The sequence below is a fragment of the Salmo salar genome, chromosome ssa09 (genome assembly GCF_905237065.1).
Source record: "Salmo salar chromosome ssa09, Ssal_v3.1, whole genome shotgun sequence".
Lineage (NCBI taxonomy): Eukaryota > Metazoa > Chordata > Actinopteri > Salmoniformes > Salmonidae > Salmo > Salmo salar.
In genome coordinates, this window is record NC_059450.1 from 137,909,596 (window position 1) to 137,928,782 (window position 19,187).

General features: G+C 42.2%; 1 protein-coding gene across 6 annotated transcripts in view; it reads right to left on the reverse strand.

Annotated features, from left to right (window-relative positions):
* Positions 1-18,340, reverse strand: part of LOC106613091 (CUE domain-containing protein 1) — a 46,004-nt gene extending 27,664 nt beyond the window's left edge. For 4 of the 6 annotated variants that reach the window (XM_045724685.1, XM_014215006.2, XM_045724686.1 and 1 more), the window contains exon 1: positions 18,081-18,314. The gene's annotated coding sequence lies outside the window, so the exon portion shown is untranslated. Of the gene's footprint in view, positions 1-18,080 lie in introns of all 6 variants that reach the window. The other 2 variants (XM_014215007.2, XM_014215004.2) reach the window with 1 other exon arrangement.
* Between the last annotated feature and the right edge of the window lie 847 nt (positions 18,341-19,187).

The window sequence follows — 19,187 nt, forward strand, 5'->3', positions numbered from 1 at the left end:
GACAAAGTTCCATCACTTTGTAGAGGCCATGTAACAGCAGAAAAACACATCCTCACGAATGCCCGGCGGTTCCATCTTCGGTCAGCTGATCGTTCCACCCCAAAAATGATTATAATACGTTACGAGGGTTGTTCGATTTTCATGACGGTCTTCATCCATAACCGTCGGTTAGGCTACGCGGTTATATGGTAATTACGCTAGCCCTAGCTACAGCCATGTCACAGGGCAAAAGCTGCACACAGGCACACATACACTGCTCTTTTGAGGATTTAAAAACGTACACGCGGCACGCACACATTCGTTTTTTCTTTCCTGTGTCTAATGAAGAGCAAGCGTTCTCAGATTGTGCACATGATGTGAATTAAAAAAGGGATCATATCCTGCCTGCACGTTGGCTGCAGGCCAAGTAGCACAGCCAGATGTTGCAGCTCTTAAAAACACAATTTTGAAAAGCAGGCTTTGAATCCAGTGCTTGGGCCAGTAGCGTCATCACCGACTCACTCACTAGAGCTGCTTATAAAGAAGCAGAAAATCAATAGTGTGCAATGTTTACTAATATGAGAAGTCTGATTAAAATAGTTAATTGAACATCTGTAGATATTCAAATAGCATGAGGACCACAGGGAATACATCCAGGTGGCCCTCATTATCAAATCTGTCCAAGTCTACGTTTAGTTTGTGTTACCCCCACACAATGAATTCTTACACTGCTACCAGGTTCACATTGGCGCCAGGCCCAGGGGCCCCCAAACTTCCAATAGGGGTGATTCCATGGGACAGGGGGTGGACTCTGTGCCCCTCTGCAAGCAAGACCTCTTCCCATCTCATCTTGTTTTCACAGCTGACAAAAGGAGCCCAAAAGCAACCAGAAAGAGTCTATTTCAACAGAGTCTGGTCCAGACATGATCCCTATCCCCATTAGCACAACAGAGCATCGTGTAGCATTACAATAGGAGCATCCGGCCATGGTCTGACTGTACTGAAGACTAATCCATAAACATAACATTTATTCAGTCATGTGGCTTTGATGTACAAGTAAGTTACAGACCTTTCAGGGTAATCATATTTTCACTGTGATCTTTTATGCACACCAGCCCTGCATTCATCTATTTATCTGGCTATTATGTTTGTAGCATTATAATTTTTCAAGAATTATTTTATATGGCATAGTAGTCTAAATCAAATCTCAGCCATCGCTTAGAAGGGTAAAAGTCATTGCATGTGATGTGTCCAATAAAAACACATAAGGCCTAACTGTCTCCCAGATTATCTGTGTCATTTTTATCTATTGTGAAACCTAATAACATATATTTTGGAAACAATTGGCTTCCATTGATTTGGTAAGACTTTGGTGCCACAGAGAGAGGCCCTCAATCACTGTGAGGAAATGGGAAACAGGACAAATAACAGGAAGTTGTCAGATGAGATAACCCTTCCACAACAGAAGCAGAAGAAAGAGACGCCTTTAGCGGGGTGGGGGCGAGATGCTGTGAGTCAAGAGAAAGGTCATTGCTTAACACTCTGGGACAATCACCAGAGGTCTTGATATGGAATGAAATCAAGTTGTATTGGTCGCGTACACATATTTTGCAGATGTTAACACAAGTGCAGCTCCAACAGTGCAGTAATACCTAACAATACAAACAAATCAAAAACATTTAAATAAAGAAATATCAGAACAAGCAATGCGAGTGCGGAATATAAATATATGTGTACAGTGGCTTGCGAAAGTATTCACCCCCTTGGCATTTTTCCTATTTAGTTGCCTTACAACCTGGAATTAAAATACATTTTTGGGCATTTGTATCATTTGGAGTTACACAACATGCCTACCACTTTGAAGATGCAAAATATTTTTTCTTGTGAAACAAACAAGAAAAGAAAAAAAAAAAAAAAAACATTAAACTTGAGCGTGCATAACTATTCACCCCCCCAAAGTCAATACTTTGTAGAGCCACCTTTTGCAGCAATTACAACTGCAAGTCTCTTGGGGTATGTCTCTATAAGCTTGGCACATCTAGCCACTGGGATTTTTGCCCATTCTTCAAGGCAAAACTGCTCCAGCGCCTTCAAGTTGGATGGGTTCCGCTGGGGTACAGCAATCTTTAAATCATACCACAGATTCTCAATTGGATTGATGTCTGGGCCATTCCAAGACATTTAAATGTTTCCCCTTAAACAACTCAAGTGTTGCTTTAGCAGTATGCTTAGGGTCATTGTCCTGCTGGAAGGTGAACCTCCGTCCCAGTCTCAAATCTATGGAAGACTGAAACAGGTTTCCCTCAAGAATTTCCCTGTATTTAGCGTCATCAGTCATTCCTTCAATTCTGACCAGTTTCCCAGTCCCTGACGATGAAAAACATTCCCACAGCATGATGCTGCCACGACCACCATGCTTCACTGTGGAGATGGTGTTCTCGGGGTGATGAGGTGTTGGGTTTGCACCAGACATTGCGTTGTCCTTGATGGCCAAAAAGCTCAATTTTAGACTCATCTAACCAGAGTACCTTCTTCCATATGTTTGGGGAGTCTCCCATATGCCTTTTGGTGAACACCAAACATGTATGCTTATTTTTTTTCTTGAAGCAATGGCTTTTTTCTGGACACTCTTCCGTAAAGCCCAGCTCTGTGGAGTGTATGGCTTAAAGTGGTCCTATGGACAGATACTCCAATCTCCTCTGTGGAGCTTTGCAGCTCCTTCAGGGTTATCTTTGGTCTCTTTGAAGCCTCTCTGATTAATGCCCTCCTTGCCTGGTCCGTGAGTTTTGGTGGGCGGCCCTCTCTTGGCAGGTTTGTTGTGGTGCCATATTCTTTCCATTTTTTAATAATGGATTTAATGGTGCTCCATTAAGTTTCAGATATTTTTTTAGAACCCAACCCTGATCTGTACTTCTCCACAACTTTGTCCCTGACCTGTTTGGAGAGCTCCTTGGTCATCATGGTGCCGCTTGCTTGGTGGTGCCTCTTGCTTTGTGGTGTTGCAGAATCTGGGGCCTTTCAGAACAGGTGTATATATGTGTATATATACACTGAGATCATGTGACAGATCATGTGACACTTAAAGTCCACCTGTGTGCAATCTAACTAATTATGTGACTTTAGAAGGTAATTGGTTGCACCAGATCTTATTTAGGGGTTTCATAGCGAAGGGGGTGAATACATATGCGCGCACCACTTTTCAGTTTTTTATTTTGTAGAATCTTTTGAAACAAGTAACAAAAAAAAATTACTTCATCAATTTGGACGATTTGTATATGTCCATTACATGAAATCCAAATAAAAATCAATTTAAATTACAGGTTGTAATGCAACAAAATAGGAAAAACACCAAGAGGGATGAATAGTATAGACAGTATGGCAAACTACCAGTCAATACATTATTGAACGAGACATTCACAAGAGACTTCGAGACATCGTCTGTTGGCCTAAATCTCACCCATGCAGGCTGTAACACACAACTCTAAATTCTGTAGAAGTATCAGACAGAAAGGCTCATGATATAGCTCATTGAACACGATTCTAAAGATGGTAGTTTTGTCATTATTCAGAGGACCTAAAAAGAGGTTTACGGAATTAAAAAAGGAAATGTTGCATTCAACAACACTGCATAATTTGCACATTGCTCATGCAGCCCCAGCCGACTACAATATCTTGGCGAAGGGATGACAGAATTGACAGGGAAGAGGAGCCAAGACCAAGTGATAGTGAGATGTGGTGTAATAAATCACACAGTCGGTCATGTCTGGCTCCAACTGCCGCCTCCACACCAGAAGCACAGAGGCTTTTAGCAGCCACAGTCGGCAGTGGGACTTGAGAAATATGGAGTTTTAATGGACAAGGAGAAACCAGAACGGCAAATGCCTTTGGTCACACATTCATTTTGAATGAAGTGCAGTTCCTTTGGAGTTTAACCCCCCCATCAGGCCCCAGTTCTCTTTCCCTACTCGTCTGTGGAATACACTGCTTCTCCATAACTTACATACACACGTTCCATTAACATTTATTGTGATAGGCCAGTTTGTAGACCTAGTCTGTTTATCGAGGGTACAATAATAACGTTGTAATATTTCTTCATTTTGATGTGTATTTTCAGGTACACCGAATGTGCTCTTTCCATGACAGACGGACCAGGTGAATTCAGGGGAAAGCCATGATCCCTCATTGATGTCACTTCAATCAGTGTAGATAAAGGGGAGGAGACAGGTTAAAGAAGGATGTCTTGAGACAATTGACACATGGATTGTGTATGTGTGGCATTTAGAGGGTGAATGGGCAAGACAAAGGATGTAAGTGCCATTGAAAAAGGTATGAGGTGACAGGCACACCGATTTCAGTGTTTCAAGAACTGCAACGCTGGCGGGTTCTTCATGCTCAACAGTTTCCTGTGTATCAAGAATGGTCCACCACCCAAAGGATATCCAGCTACCTTGACACAACTGTTGGAAGCAATGGAGTCAACATGGGCCAGCATCCCTGTGGGACACTTGACACCTTGTAGAGTCCATGCCCTGTCTAATTGAGGCTGTTCTGAGGGCAAACGAGGGTGCAACTCAATATTAGGAAGGTGTTCCTAAGGTTTTGTACATTCGGTGTACTGCACTGTTGGAGCTAGAAACATGTAGCATTTTGCTACACCTGCGATAACATCTGCAAAATGTGTACGCGACCAATATAAATGTATTTGAACAGCAGTGTTGGATTGGTGAATTGTTCCAACTTCTAGGTCATTGAGGTAAAAATCTAAGCGTAAGAAAAGAAGGAAAAAGCGCTGCCTGCCTCCCTGAACCAACTACAGTAATCACTTGTGACCCATAAGCATGGTGGGAGTGGGACAGAAAGTAGAGACAACAGAGCACTGAACCAAAGCCTTGTGACTAATGTGACAGTGGCAACCCATAATCCTTCCTGTTCAATGACCTGGTTCTGGGGAAGGAGGAGGAAGAGTGTGTGAATGAGGGAGGAGAGCAAGCAAGAGGGTGAGATAGAATGTGAGCAAGTGAGTGTGTGCGTGACTGAGTGAGTGGAGGGCACATCGATGTCAGTGGAAGCGTTACTGGAAATGTCAACCCACCCTCTCTCCCTTTTGTCCTCCTCCTCTTCCTGTCTTCCTGGAAGCCTTAAATGTGTGTGCCTGCTGCATCTGTCAGAACACACGTTCTAAAACTAATAATGACAATCATGGTTGTAGCAGGCCCTTTCTGGGCCATCTGTCACGCAGGGGAATAGGGAGTTTTTACCTCCTACTACCCCAGGGAGAGTTCAACGACTCACTGAGATGATTCATAGATCTAATTTCACACAACCCAGGGAAGAATGCGCTTGAGATGCCCTTCAATGAAATGGCAAATAAATGGCTTGTTTATTTTTTTACTGGCAAAGCAGAAAGGAGAGTGATAGTGAAACGTTGGATGTTAATACCATGGTTACAAAGACTAAGTGAAAGATGTCATGACAAAACAGAGAGATTAAATCAATGTAGCGCTAGAGCAGGTAGTGAAAACAGCCCATAGACAGACCATACTAGTCAGTTGGACCCTGCCCAAATCTTTCCTCCCCTTATCCACACAGAACTCTGGGATAGAGGAGAACGTTCCCATGTGGCATCACATGGTCACTGATGAGTACCATCGGGTGATAGAAGAGGGGGGACAACATGGGAGAGGGGGTTATCCAGATGGGCCTCACTCTGGCCCGTCTGCCTGCCTTTCCCAGCATCGCCCTGGGAGGGCCAAACGGAGGGTCAGGACTCAGGAGCCATATGCAAATCAGGGGACCCTGTGAAGGGGGAAGGGAGTGGCAGCAGCTAGCTGGGGACCCTGTGAAGGGGGAAGGGAGTGGCAGCAGCTAGCTGGGGACCCTGTGAAGGGGGAAGGGAGTGGCAGCAGCTAGCTGGGTACCCTGTGAAGGGGGAAGGGAGTGGCAGCAGCTAGCTGGGGACCCTGTGAAGGGGGAAGGGAGTGGCAGCAGCTAGCTGGGGACCCTGTGAAGGGGGAAGGGAGTGGCAGCAGCTAGCTGGGGACCCTGTGAAGGGGGAAGGGAGTGGCAGCAGCTAGCTGGGGACCCTGTGAAGGGGGAAGGGAGTGGCAGCAGCTAGCTGGGGACCCTGTGAAGGGGAAGGGAGTGGCAGCAGCTAGCTGGGGACCCTGTGAAGGGGGAAGGGAGTGGCAGCAGCTAGCTGGGGACCCTGTGAAGGGGGAAGGGAGTGGCAGCAGCTAGCTGGGGACCCTGTGAAGGGGGAAGGGAGTGGCAGCAGCTAGCTGGGGCATGCAGCCGTAAAGGAGAAGATAAAGGTCAGGTTTTTTAACATGCCTCCTCCTCCATCAGTCTTTATCTCTGATCTGTGGATGGCTAGGCAACACACTATCATCCCATGGAAGGACAGACCAACACACTATCATCCCATGGAAGGACAGACCAACACACTATCATCCCATGGAAGGACAGACCAACACACTATCATCCCATGGAAGGACAGACCAACACACTATCATCCCATGGAAGGACAGACCATTGGCCTTGTAGGAAGAGAGAGAGATCCAGAAGTTATGGTGATTTCCTTGCAGATAGAAATAAAACCGTACAGAACTGACACAAACCACTCAATTTCATTAGTATGCAATAACAGAGCAATTACTAAAGCACTATGTAACAGTGTAATAAATGTTAGTACACAGAAGGATTTCCGTTAGTAAAATGTGGCGCCAGGCAACATGACCAGGAAGATGTTTTATTTACCATTTGAGAAATCTACCAGACACATATGCACTGGGTGAGTAACCCATTAGGGCATCCAACCACGGTGCTCAGAATGACACAAATCACATTATGGTAATGCATCTTAACAGAACATGTAACTCATGTAATGAAGCGGCCAATAAAACTGCCCTTTCAAACATTTGCCAAAAAACAATTTGCGAGAACACCATTCTTAACAGCGCACCTGATAGTGGTTCCACATGTGACCGATAAAATCTCTGTTAGAAAGTTAGAAAGAGGGGGAATCTAAAGATGCAACAACTGGGATGCGTTGCTAATATGACCAGGATTGTACATTTGGCTTCTGGATAACCAAAGAAAAAGTGGATATGAAATCCAGTAAAACGGGAGAGAAATGAAATGGCGGTCCAATAGGGAAGTAAATGGAAATACATTTGATAAATTAATTATAAATCACTCCTGTCTATACATAAATAAAATTCATTCAAAATACTTCACCAGCAAGCATGACTTAGCCACAGAGGAACCGAGAACAGGATCATTAGCGTATTTGAAAAAGCTCATAGGCCTATGCCTATTTGGTTAGCCCGCAATTTGGGCAGCGCGCGTGGCAATAGGCCTGCCTAGCTGATTACTGACTTGCAGCTGTCAGCGAAAAGCATCTAAAATATATATGTGTGTGACTATAATGTTTGAGTATAATTAAAACAAGAAGGGGTATGTGGAAAAGATGTAGGGGAGTCTCTCTCCAGAATGGCTCAGCTGTCTCCCGCCAACTCTTGCACATTCATTGTGTGTATTGTTTGCCCTCTGATCATTTTTTTCTCATCAATTCCCCATAACATGTCATCAGTAGTAAATGTACCGTTACTCTTCGTCATTTGGTTACATACATTTCTGTTAATGCATTTATTAAATTAATGATTTACCGTTTTCATTCTCACAGTTGAAATGTTGTTTGCAGAGTTCAAAACAAGTTAATTTCATAACCATAATTTAAGAGATTTGTCAATTTTTTCATTGTCTTTTGTTTGGAGTGCCCCATGTGTCTGGTTTCTCTGTCCTGATAAGGTTGAGGTAGCGATTTATCAGGAGGTGCTGCAGTACCCTCAGCACCCCTACTTCTCACGGCTATAGTAGAAAAGTGTTTATTCAACATCCATTGTGAATGATAATATATCAAAACTATGAAGGGAAAAGGGAGATATCTAGTCAGTTGTACAACTGAATGCATTCAACTGAAATGTGTCTTCTGCATTTAACCCAACCGCTCTGAACCAGAGAGGTGCAGGGGGCTAGTTCCTCAGAGTAAGCTATCTTTCTTTATTTGAAAAATCAATGTGTCCATATGGCAGAGGCAGTTTATCAAATCAAATTTTATTTGCCACATGCGTCAAATAACAGGTGTAGACCTTACAGCAAAATGCTTACTTATAAGCCCTTAACCAACAATGCAGTTAAGAAAAATAAAAGTGTTAAGTCAAAAATAAACAGAAAAATAACAAATAATTAAAGAGCAGCAGTAAAATAACAGTAGCGAGGCTACATACAGGGGGTACCGGTACAGAGTCAATGTGCGGGGACACAGGTTAGTCGAGGTAATATGTACATGTAGGTAGAGTTAAAGTGACTATGCATAGATAAACAGAGTGGCAGCAGCGTAAAAGAGGGGGTGGGATGGGGGGGACGACGACAATGCAAGTAGTCTGGGTAGTCATTTGATTAGCTGTTCAGGAATCTTATGGCTTGGGGGTAGAAGCTGTTAAGAAGCCTTTTGGACCTAGACTTGGCGCTCCGGTACCGCTTGCCATGTGGTAGCAGAGAGAACAGTCTATGACAAGGGTGGCTGGAGTCTTTGACAATTTTTAGGCCCTTCCTCTGACAGCGCCAAGTATAGAGGTCCTGGATTGCAGGAAGCTTGGATGTACTGGGCCGTATGTACTACCCTCTGTAGTGCCTTGTGGTCGGAGGCTGAGAGGTTGCCATACCAGGCAGTGATGCAATCAGTCAGGATACTCTCGATGGTGCAGCTGTGGAACTTTTTGAAGATCTGAGGAGCCATGCCAAATCTTTTTCAGTCTACCGAGGGGGAATAGGCTTTGTCTAGCCCTCCTCACCACTGTCTTGGTGTGTTTGGACCATGTTAGTTTGTTGGTGATGTGGACACCAAGGAACTCGAAGCTCTCAACCTGCTCCACTGCCCCGTCCATGAGAATGGGGGTGTGCTCGGTCCTCCTTTTCCTGTAGTCCACAATCATCTCCATTGTCTGGATCACGTTGAGGGAGAGGTTGTTGTCCTGGCACCACACGGCCAGGTCTCTGACCTCCTCCCTATAGGCTGTCTCATAGTTGTCGGTGATCAGGCCTACCACTGTTGTGTCATCTGCAAACTTAATGGTGTTGGAGTTGTGCCTGGCCATGCAGTCATGTGTGAATAGGGACTACAGGAGGGGACTGAGCACGTACCCCTGAGGGCCCCCCCCGTGTTGAGGATCAGAGTGGCAGATGTGTTGTTACCTACCCTTACCACCTGGGGACGGCCCGTCAGGAGGTCCAGGATCCAGTTGCAGAGGGAGGTGCTTAGTCCCAGGGTCCTTAGCTTACTGATAAGCTGAGGGAAATATGGTGTTGAACGCTGAGCTGTAGACAAAGAATAGCATTCTCATATACACACCACCGTTCAAAAGTTTGGGGTCACTTAGAAATGTCCTTGTTTTTGAAAGAAAAGCTCATTTTTGTCCATTAAAATAACATCAAACTGATCAGAAATACAGTGTAGACATTGTTAATGTTGTAAATGACTATTGTATTTGGAAAAGGCTGATTTTTAATAGAGTATCTACATAGGTGTACAGAGACCCATTATCAGCAACCATCACTCCTGTGTTCCAACGGCACATTGTGCTAGCAAATCATTTTAAAAGGCTAATTGATCATTAGAAAACCCTTTTTCCAATTATGTTAGCACAGCTGAAAACTGTTGTTCTGATTAAAGAAGCAATAAAACTGGCCGTCTTTAGACTAGTTGAGTATCTGGAGCGTCAGCATTTGTGCTCACCAGTCTATTCTTGTTCTGAGAAATGAAGCCTATTTCATGTGAGAAATTGCCAAGAAACTGAAGATCTCATACAACGCTGTCTACGACTCCCTTCACAGACCAGCGCAAACTGGCTCTAACCAGAAAGAAAGAGTGGGAGGCCCCGGTGCGCAACTGAGCAAGAGGACAAGTACATTAGGGTCTCCAGTTTGAGAAACAGACACCTCACAAGTCCTCAACTGGCAGCTTCATTAAATAGTAGCCGATTAGCTAACACAACGTGCAATTGGACCACAGGAGTGATGGTTGCTGATAATGGGCCTTTGTACGCCTATGTAGATATTCCATTACAAATCAGCCGTTTCCAGCTACAATAGTCATTTACTAGATTAACAACATCTACACTGTATTTCTGATCAAGTTGATGTTATTTTAAAATGGACAACTTTTTTTGCTTTTCTTTCAAAAACAAAGGACATTTCTAAGTGACTCCAAACTTTTGAGCGGTAGTGTAGGTGTTCCTTTTGTCCAGCTGGGAAAGGGCAGTGTGGAGTGCAATAAAGATTGCATCATCTGTGGATCTGTTGGGGCGGTATGCAAATTGGAGTGGGTCTAGGGTTTCTGGGATAATGGTGTTGATGTGAGATGACCCGCCTTTCAAAGTACTTCATGGTTACAGACCTGATTGCTGCGGGTAATTAGTCATTTAGGCAGGTTACCTTAGTCCCTGTGCCCAAGAACACTATGGTGGTCTGCTTGAAACATGTTGGTATTACAGACTCAGACAGGGAGAGGTTGAAAATCTCAGAAGGCACTTGCCAGTTGGTCAGCGCATGCTCTGAGTACACGTCTTGGCAATCCATCTGGCCCTGCGGCCTTGTGAATGTTGACCTGTTTAAAGGTCCTGCTCATATTGGCTACAGAGAGTGTGATCACACAGTCGTCCGGAACAGCTGATGCTCTCATGCATGCTTCAGTGTTGCTTGCCTCAAAGCGAGCATAGAAGTAATTTCGCTCATCTGGTTGGCTCATATCACTGGGCAGCTCGCGGCTGTGTTTCCCTTTGTAGTCTGTAATAGTTTGCAAGACCTGCCATATCCAACGAGTGACGGAGACAGTGTAGTACGATTCAGTCTTAGTCCTGTATTGACGCTTTGCCTGTTTGATGGTTAGTCTCAGGCAATAGTGGCATTTTTTTATTTTTATAAGCGTCTGGGTTAGAGTCCCGCTCCTTGAAAGCGGCAGATCTACCCTTTAGCTCAATGCGGATGTTGCCTGTAATCCATGGCTTCTGGTTGGGGTATGTACGTACAGTCACTGTGGGGACGATGTCATCGACGCACTTATTGATGAAACCAGTGACTGATGTGGCGTACTCCTCAATGCCATCGGAAGAATCCCGGAATATATTCCAGTCCGTGCTAACAAAACAGTCCTGTAGCTTAGTATCTGCATCATTTGACCACTTTCTTTATTGACAGAGTCACTGGTTCTTCCTGCTTTTGTTGTTTGTTTGTAAGCCGGAATCAGGAGGATATAATTATGGTCAGGTTGGTCAATCGAAGGGCAAGGGAGAGTTTTGTATGCATTCTCTGTGTGTGGAGTAAAGGTGGTTTTGAGTTTTTTCCCTCTGGTTGAACATTTAAGATGCTGGTAGAAATTAGGTAAAACTGATTTAAGTTTCCCTGCATTAAAGTCCCCAGCCACTAGTAGCGCCGCCTCTGGATGAGCGTTTTCCTGTTTGCTTATGGCAGTATACAGCTCATTGAGTGCGGACTTAGTGCCAGCATCGGTTTGTGGTGGTATGTAGACTAGAGGTCGACCGATTATGATTTTTGACGCTGATACCGATTATTGGAGGACCCAAGAAAAGCCGATATCGATTAAAATCGGTCGATTTTTATATATATTTGTAATAATGACAATTACAACAATACTGAATGAACACTTATTTTAACTTAATATAATACATCAATAAAATCAATTTAGCCTCAAATAAATAATGAAACATGATCAATTTGGTTTAAATAATGCAAAACAAAGTGTTGGAGAAGAAAGTAAAAGTGCAATATGTGCCATGTAAAAAAGCGAACGTTTAAGTTCCTTGCTCAGAACATATGAAAGCTGGTGGTTCCTTTTAACATTAGTCTTCAATATTCCCAGGTAAGAAGTTTTAGGTTGTAGTTATTATAAGACTATTTCGCTCTATACCATTTGTATTTCATATACCTTTGACTATTGGATGTTCTAATAGGTACTTTAGTATTGCCAGCCTAATCTCAGGAGTTGATAGGCTTGAAGTCATAAACAGCGCAATGCTTGAAGCACAGCGAAGAGCTGCTGGCAAATGCAGGACAGTGCTGTTTGAATGAATGCTTACGAGCGTGCTGCTGCCTACCACCGCTCAGTCAGACTGCTCTATCAAATATCAAATCATAGACTTAATTATAATAATCACAGAAACACGAGCCTTAGAAACTATCATTTCGAAAACGAAACGTTCTTTTTTTTCAGTGAAATACGGAACCGTTCCGTATTTTATCTAAACGGGTGACATCCCTAAGTCTAAATATTGCTGTTAACATTGAAGGTTGTGCAATGTATGTCATAATTATGTACAATTCTGGCAAATTAATTACGGTCTTTGTTAGGAAGAAATGGTCTTCACACAGTTCGCAACGAGCCAGGCGGCCCAAACCGCTGCATATACCCTGACTCTGCTTGCACTGAACGCAAGAGAAGTGACACAATTTCCCTAGTTAAAAGAAATTCATGTTAGCAGGCAATATTAACTAAATATGCAGGTTTAAAAATATATACTTGTGTATTGATTTTAAGAAAGGCATTGATGTTTATGGTTATGTACACATTGGTGCAATGACAGTGCTTTTTTCGCAAATGCGCTTTTGTTAAATCACCCGTTTGGCGAAGTAGGCTGTGATTCGATGAGAAATTAACAGGCACCGCATCGATTATATGCAACGCAGGACACGTTAGATACACTAGTAATATCATCAACCATGTGTAGTTAAGTTCTCTGGGTTAGGTGGGACGTGACCGTCCCACACTATTCAACAGCCAGTGAAATAGCATGGCACGAAATACAAAACAGCAAAAATATCATAATTTCAATTTCTCAAATATACACTTCTCCTTAATGTAACCACATTGTCTGATTTCAAAAAGGCTTTACAGCGAAAGCAAAACATTAGATTATGTTAGGAGAGTACATAGACAAAAATAACCACACAGCCATTTTCCAAGCAAGGAGATGTGTCAATAAAACCCAAAACACAGCTAAATGAAGCACTAACCTTTGCCGATCTTCCTCAGATGACACTCCTAGGACATCATGTTACACAATACATGTTTTGTTCGATAAAGTTCATATTTATATCCAAAAACAGCATTTTACATTGGCGCGTGATGTTCAGAAAATATATTCCCACCAAAAACTTCCAGTGAATGAGCACATCAATTTACAAAAATACTCATCATAAACGTTGACAAAACACATAACAATTATTTTAAGAACTATAGATACAGTACTCCTTGATGCAACCGCTGTGTCAGATTTTAAAATAGCTTTTCGGCGAAAGCACATTTTTTCTATATTCTGAGTACATAGCTCGCCATCACAGAAAGCTATACAGACACCCGCCAAGTTCGGGGCAACCTAAACTCAGAATTAGTATTATAAATATTCTCTTACCTTTGCTGATCTTCGTCAGAATGCACTCCCAGGACTGCAACTTCCACAAGAAATGTTGTTTTTGTTCGAAATAATCCATATTTATGTCCAAATACCTCAGTTTTGTTCGTGCGTTCAGGTCACTATCCAAAGACATAATGCGCGAGCGCAATTCGAGACACGAAAAGTCAAAATGTTCCATTACCGTTCGAAGAAGCATGTCAAACGTCATTTACAATCAATCTTTATGGTATTTTTAACGTAAAAATGCGATAATATTCCAACCGGACAATAGCGTATTCATTCCAGAAGAAAAAGGAGGAGGGGCGCGCTGTCGGGCTCGCGCATAACCAAGTCCTTGGTCCTCAGGCAGTCCACTCATTGATTGAGCTCCTATTTTCTGCCCGGTTACAGGAGAATGATGAAAAAAAACTTTCTGCAGGCTTTTGACAGCCAATGGAAGCCTTAGGAAGTGCAACGTGACCCCACAGACACTGTAGTTTCGATAGGGATTCAAAAGAAGAACTACAATTCTCAGATCTCCCACTTCCTGGTTGGATTTTTCTCAGGTTTTTGCTTGCCATATGAGTTCTGTTATACTCACAGATCATTCAAACAGTTTTAGAAACTTCAGTGTTTTCTATCCAAATCTACTAATAATATGCATATTCTAGTTTCTGGGCCAGAGTAGTAACCAGTTTAATTTGGGTAGGTTTTTCATCTGGCTGTGAAAATACTGCCCCCTACACCTTGACAGGTTAACTAGTGATTATGTTAAGATTTAGCTCATAAAAAACAATCAGTTTAACACTAGTTAGCACCATACCTTGGCTCCTTTCTGCACTCGCATAACAGGTAGTCAGCCTGCCACGCAGTCTCCTCGTGGAGTGCAATGTAATCGGCCATAATCGGTGTCCAGAAATGTGGCTTACTGATTGTTATGAAAACTTGAAATCGGCCCTAATTAATCGGCCATTCCGATTAATCGGTCGACCTCTAACGTAGACAGCTACGAAAAATACAGATGAAAACTGTCTTGGTAAATAGTGTGGTCTACAGCTTATCATGAGATACTCTACCTCAGGCAAGTAAAACCTTGAGATGTCCTTACATTTTGTGCACCAGCTTTTGTTTACAAATATACAGACCGCCACCCCTTGTCTTACTGGAGGCAGCTGTTCTATCTTGCCAAAGCAGCGTAAACCCCACCAGCTGTATGTTATCCGTGTCGTCGTTCAGCCATGACTCAGTGAAACATATGATATTCCAGTTTTTAATGTCCCGTTGGTAGGATATTCGTGATTGTAGACCGTCTATTTTGTTATCCAATGATTGTACGTTGGCTAACACACTCACCGTCGGATCCTTACAAGGCACCCCGTACCTACGTCCCTGATATCTCCGTCTCTTTCTGATGCAAATGACGGGGGGGAGGGGTGTTACGTTGCATCGGGCCTTGTCGGATGTCTGAAGTAAATCCTTTGCGTCCGACTCGTTAAAGAAAATATATTTGTCCAGTGCGAGGTGTCCTGATATCCAGAAGCTATTTTTGGTCATAAGAGACAGTGGCAGCAACATTATGTACAAAAAAAAAACAAAAGTTACAAATAACGCAAAAAAAAGTATTAAATAAAAAAACACACAATAGCACAATTGTTTAGGAGTCGGTAAAACGGCAGCCATCTCCACCGGCGCCATTCTTTCTATTTTTGATTTATAACTTTTAGATTATCATTTTAATTCCGATTTTTATGATTAACCACATGACAACGATTTTGAGAAACAAAAATGTTATTGAAATAAAACTGTTCCACGAAATTGCGCATATGAAAATCATTACTGGCATGCAGAATGGTAGAAATTGTAATCTTACAACTCACGTGCCGCCTATGAAGTCTTTCTAAAATAATTGCCTCCACGTTTCCATGGTGGGATTTTGCCTATAGGCTCCTTTGAAGTAAGGTAAGATATGCCTCATCATATGAAATAAAACATTCAGGTTTGAAATAATGAAATGTTTTCAAAATGCATACTGCCTCCAGCTCACATTGTAAAGTGGTGGGTGACGCGCTGATCGCCTGTTGCCTGCAATAGAATGAATGGGAGGCACGCTTCAATGACCAACTGAGAAATAAAAATAGTAGCCATTTTTAATTCTGCATTAAAACTGTTAACACGTGATTGCATTTAGAATTGTTGTGCAATAATTGGGCTTATAAAAGCATGTTTTAGTCCAGCAGCAACCAGCTGAGAAGCTGCAGGAGAAATACAGCTCAAAATAGGCTCTGTATGCTGTGCGTGTGTAATAGTTGTGTTGGATAAATAAGATGCATGATGAATAACAAAAACAGACAGGCCAATTTAATTCCACTAAATTATGCAAATTAACCTATAGACTGATAAGCATGACAGTCAAATGTATATACACAATTAATAAAAAGCATCAATGAATAAAAAGCATAATTTTGCGCAGGATTTTTTTTCTCCTGGTCATTTACGTGTGGCAGTGGTCTGGACTCGGTGGTCTCATGTTACAGTTTTATTTATGGTGGGGGGGGGTAAAAGCCTGCAATTGTCGGCTAACAGAAACACTGCTACACAGGTAACACTTAACGTAAAGTAGGCCTATTACAGAACATAGTCTAATTTGACATTGTGGATCCATCGACCAACCACGTGATTGGCTTCAATGTATTGCTAACTTGCACTTTTTCAAAAGATGTTGGAAAATGATAAACAAAACAAGAAGTTAATTTGAGTCATAATGAGAGGAGAGAGAGGCCAACTGCAGTGCAAACCTTCAGAATACCATCTCTGTGATCTCTCAAACCATGGGCAGCGGTCCAAAACATTTCTAATGAACGATAAGAGCTTCTGACACTCATCTGGAAACATGGTGGTGAGTTCTGTTCAGCCTCACCGGGCAATTCATGGGCTGTCGTCTGAAGCTGTTGTATGGAAAAGAGTCAACCAAAGACAAGGAGCCAAAGGTGAGAACAAACTCTTGACGTGGAATATTTTGAAACCTTGAAATCCTTGGAACTGTAAAGAATTTCTAGAGCACGAAGAGGAATATTTATGGATTCAACATCAGTTCAGACTATAGACAGAGTGGCATCAAAGCAGGAGTGACGCTTTGGCCATATAAGAGCAGTCTGTGTTACATGAAAATGTTTTCATCCTTGAACAGCTTATGAACACAATCAATAATGTTGCACTGTTGAGAAGTAGCTGGCACAGTTTAGGAAAGACACACATGATAAATAGCCACTATTCTTTCATAATAATAGGTATACTAGACTTACTTGCCATTTTATTGTGAAAGCTTTGTTGGCACATGTGAACTTTAATAATATACTGTGCGAGATAATGTAAGGATCTGCATCTTATTGATGGTAAATAAATATTTACAGTGTGACTTTATTAACGGTGAACCATCACACCATTGCTTTGGCAGCTGTCTTTGTTCGTGTCGCTGACAAAAAAAAAATATATATATAAAAAAAATAGAAAGAAAAAAATCAGGCACGTGTTGCTTGATCGCTTTATGAACAAATTCCTGTCAACTACAGGTAACAGTCAAAATAAAAGAAACATCAACATAACGTGTATTGATAGGGCGGTGGGCCACCACGAGCCATCAGAAAAGCTTCAATGCGCATAGATTCTACAAGTGTCTGGATTCAACGCCATTCTTCCACAAGAAATTCCATAATTGTGTATTTTGTTGATGGTGGTAGAAAACTCTCAGATGCAGCTCCAGATTCTCCAGTAAGTGAGTTAAGATCTGGTGACCATAAACCCCTTATGCTCCTTTGACACCCCTCTTTCAAAGTCACAGATCTACACCCACAATAACATTTGCTAAATATGTATACGTGACCAATACAATTTGATCTCTTCTTCTAGCCACGCTAGACAAAATAATGGGCAACTGAGCATTTCCATACATGACCCTAAGCATGATGGGATGTTAACTGCTTGATTAAATCAGGCATCACACCTGTGTTGAAGCACCTGCTTTCATTATGCGTTGTATCCCCAATTTACTCAAGTGTTATCTTTATTTTGGCTGATACCTATATATGATGTTTGTTTAAGTTTTGAGTTTACGATATTAAAACATTATTTGACATTTACTGCCTCCGAAGACAGCTAACGTTAGCTTGCGTTCACTGATTTAGCTAGCTAACGTTAGTTTTGTGGATTGCGTTAAGGGAATTAGCTAGCGGAAATACTTTTTAGATAAACTATAGTATAAGCGAATGCGATAGCATTTAAGGCAAGCAAACATCTGTTCACTAGTTAGCTAACTAACGGTAACGTTAGCTACTTGGGACACAATATATTTTTATAACTAACGTCAACCCTTGTTCTATATGTGACAACTGTGCAATCCTGAGACGCTGCTGTTCAGAAGGGCCTCGCTGACTCCCAATTCCACCATAGAAAACAGACAATCAAGGTTCACTTTAACCAGTGTCCTTTAGCTATTCATAATCTCAGTAAATTGTGAACACTTAAAACGTTACTTCGTTGTGTTTTAAATCAGCTAGTAAAAAAAAAAATGCACATTGGTTAGCGTTTACTTGCTAGCTAGCTGGAAAACAGTCAAATGTAGCTAATGTTACTTACTCATTGGAAAGCAGACAAATGGTTTCCGAAGAGGAACTACGACGGTGATTTCTTCTGTTAATGATATTTTTATTGCCAAACAGATTGTGGATGACTCTTCAGTGACCGTGTTTTGAAAGTCCGAATTATTGCAACAGAGGGATCTCCACAAAACTGTGCCTGTGTTGGCTGATAGTAGTAAACCAGAGCTATGAAAACAATGTCTGCCGGTCGGAGGCACAGAGCCTGCATCATGTTGTCCCAGAAACAAAGAACAACACAGCTTCCTAGCGGACAAATGGGAGAAATACAGTAGTGAGCAGAGAGAGGGTAGTTCATTTATGTTATAGAGGCGCACGAGCAGAATGTACACTTGTGCTTAGCCTCCAGTTGAAAGCATGTATGTTTGATGAATGTCTGAAGACGTAATGACAGAAATGTACTGCACTTTTTACTGAGAAAAAACACAGGACTACCTTTTCCTTCAGATACCCTATATTGTCCTTTTTTAGGTAAGCAACATATGAGACTGACTCAATTAATCCCTTTGGTGAAACCAATAATGTAGCTAGCAAATTTACAAGATAGCGAAAGTGTTTCCCTTGGTAACCAAACAAACATACTTGCCAGTTTAGCAACCCAAACCATCAGTCCTAGCTTGCTATTATGAAAATCGAATTGAACAATGACAATATTTTCAATTCGATTTTTGCTTTCAAAAGCAACTCAAACATAGAACACATTACCAAAAGTCTCGTTGAACATCTCATTCCAAAATCATGGGCATTAATATGGAGTTGGTCCCCCCTTTGCTGCCATAACAGCCTCCACACTTCTGGGAAGGCTTTCCACTAGATGTTGGAACATCGCTGCTGGGACTTGCTTCCATTCAGCCAAGAGCATTAGTGAGGTCAGGCACTGATGTTGGGCGATTAGGCCTGGCTCACAGTCGGTGTTCTAATTCATCCCAAAGGTGTTCAATGGGGTTGAGGTCAGGGCTCTGTGCAGGCCAGTCAAATTCTTCCACACTGGTATCGACAAACCATTCCTGTATGGACCTCGCTCGGAACACTGGGCAGTGTCATGCTGAAACAGGAAAGGGCCTTCCCCAAACTGTTGCCACAATGT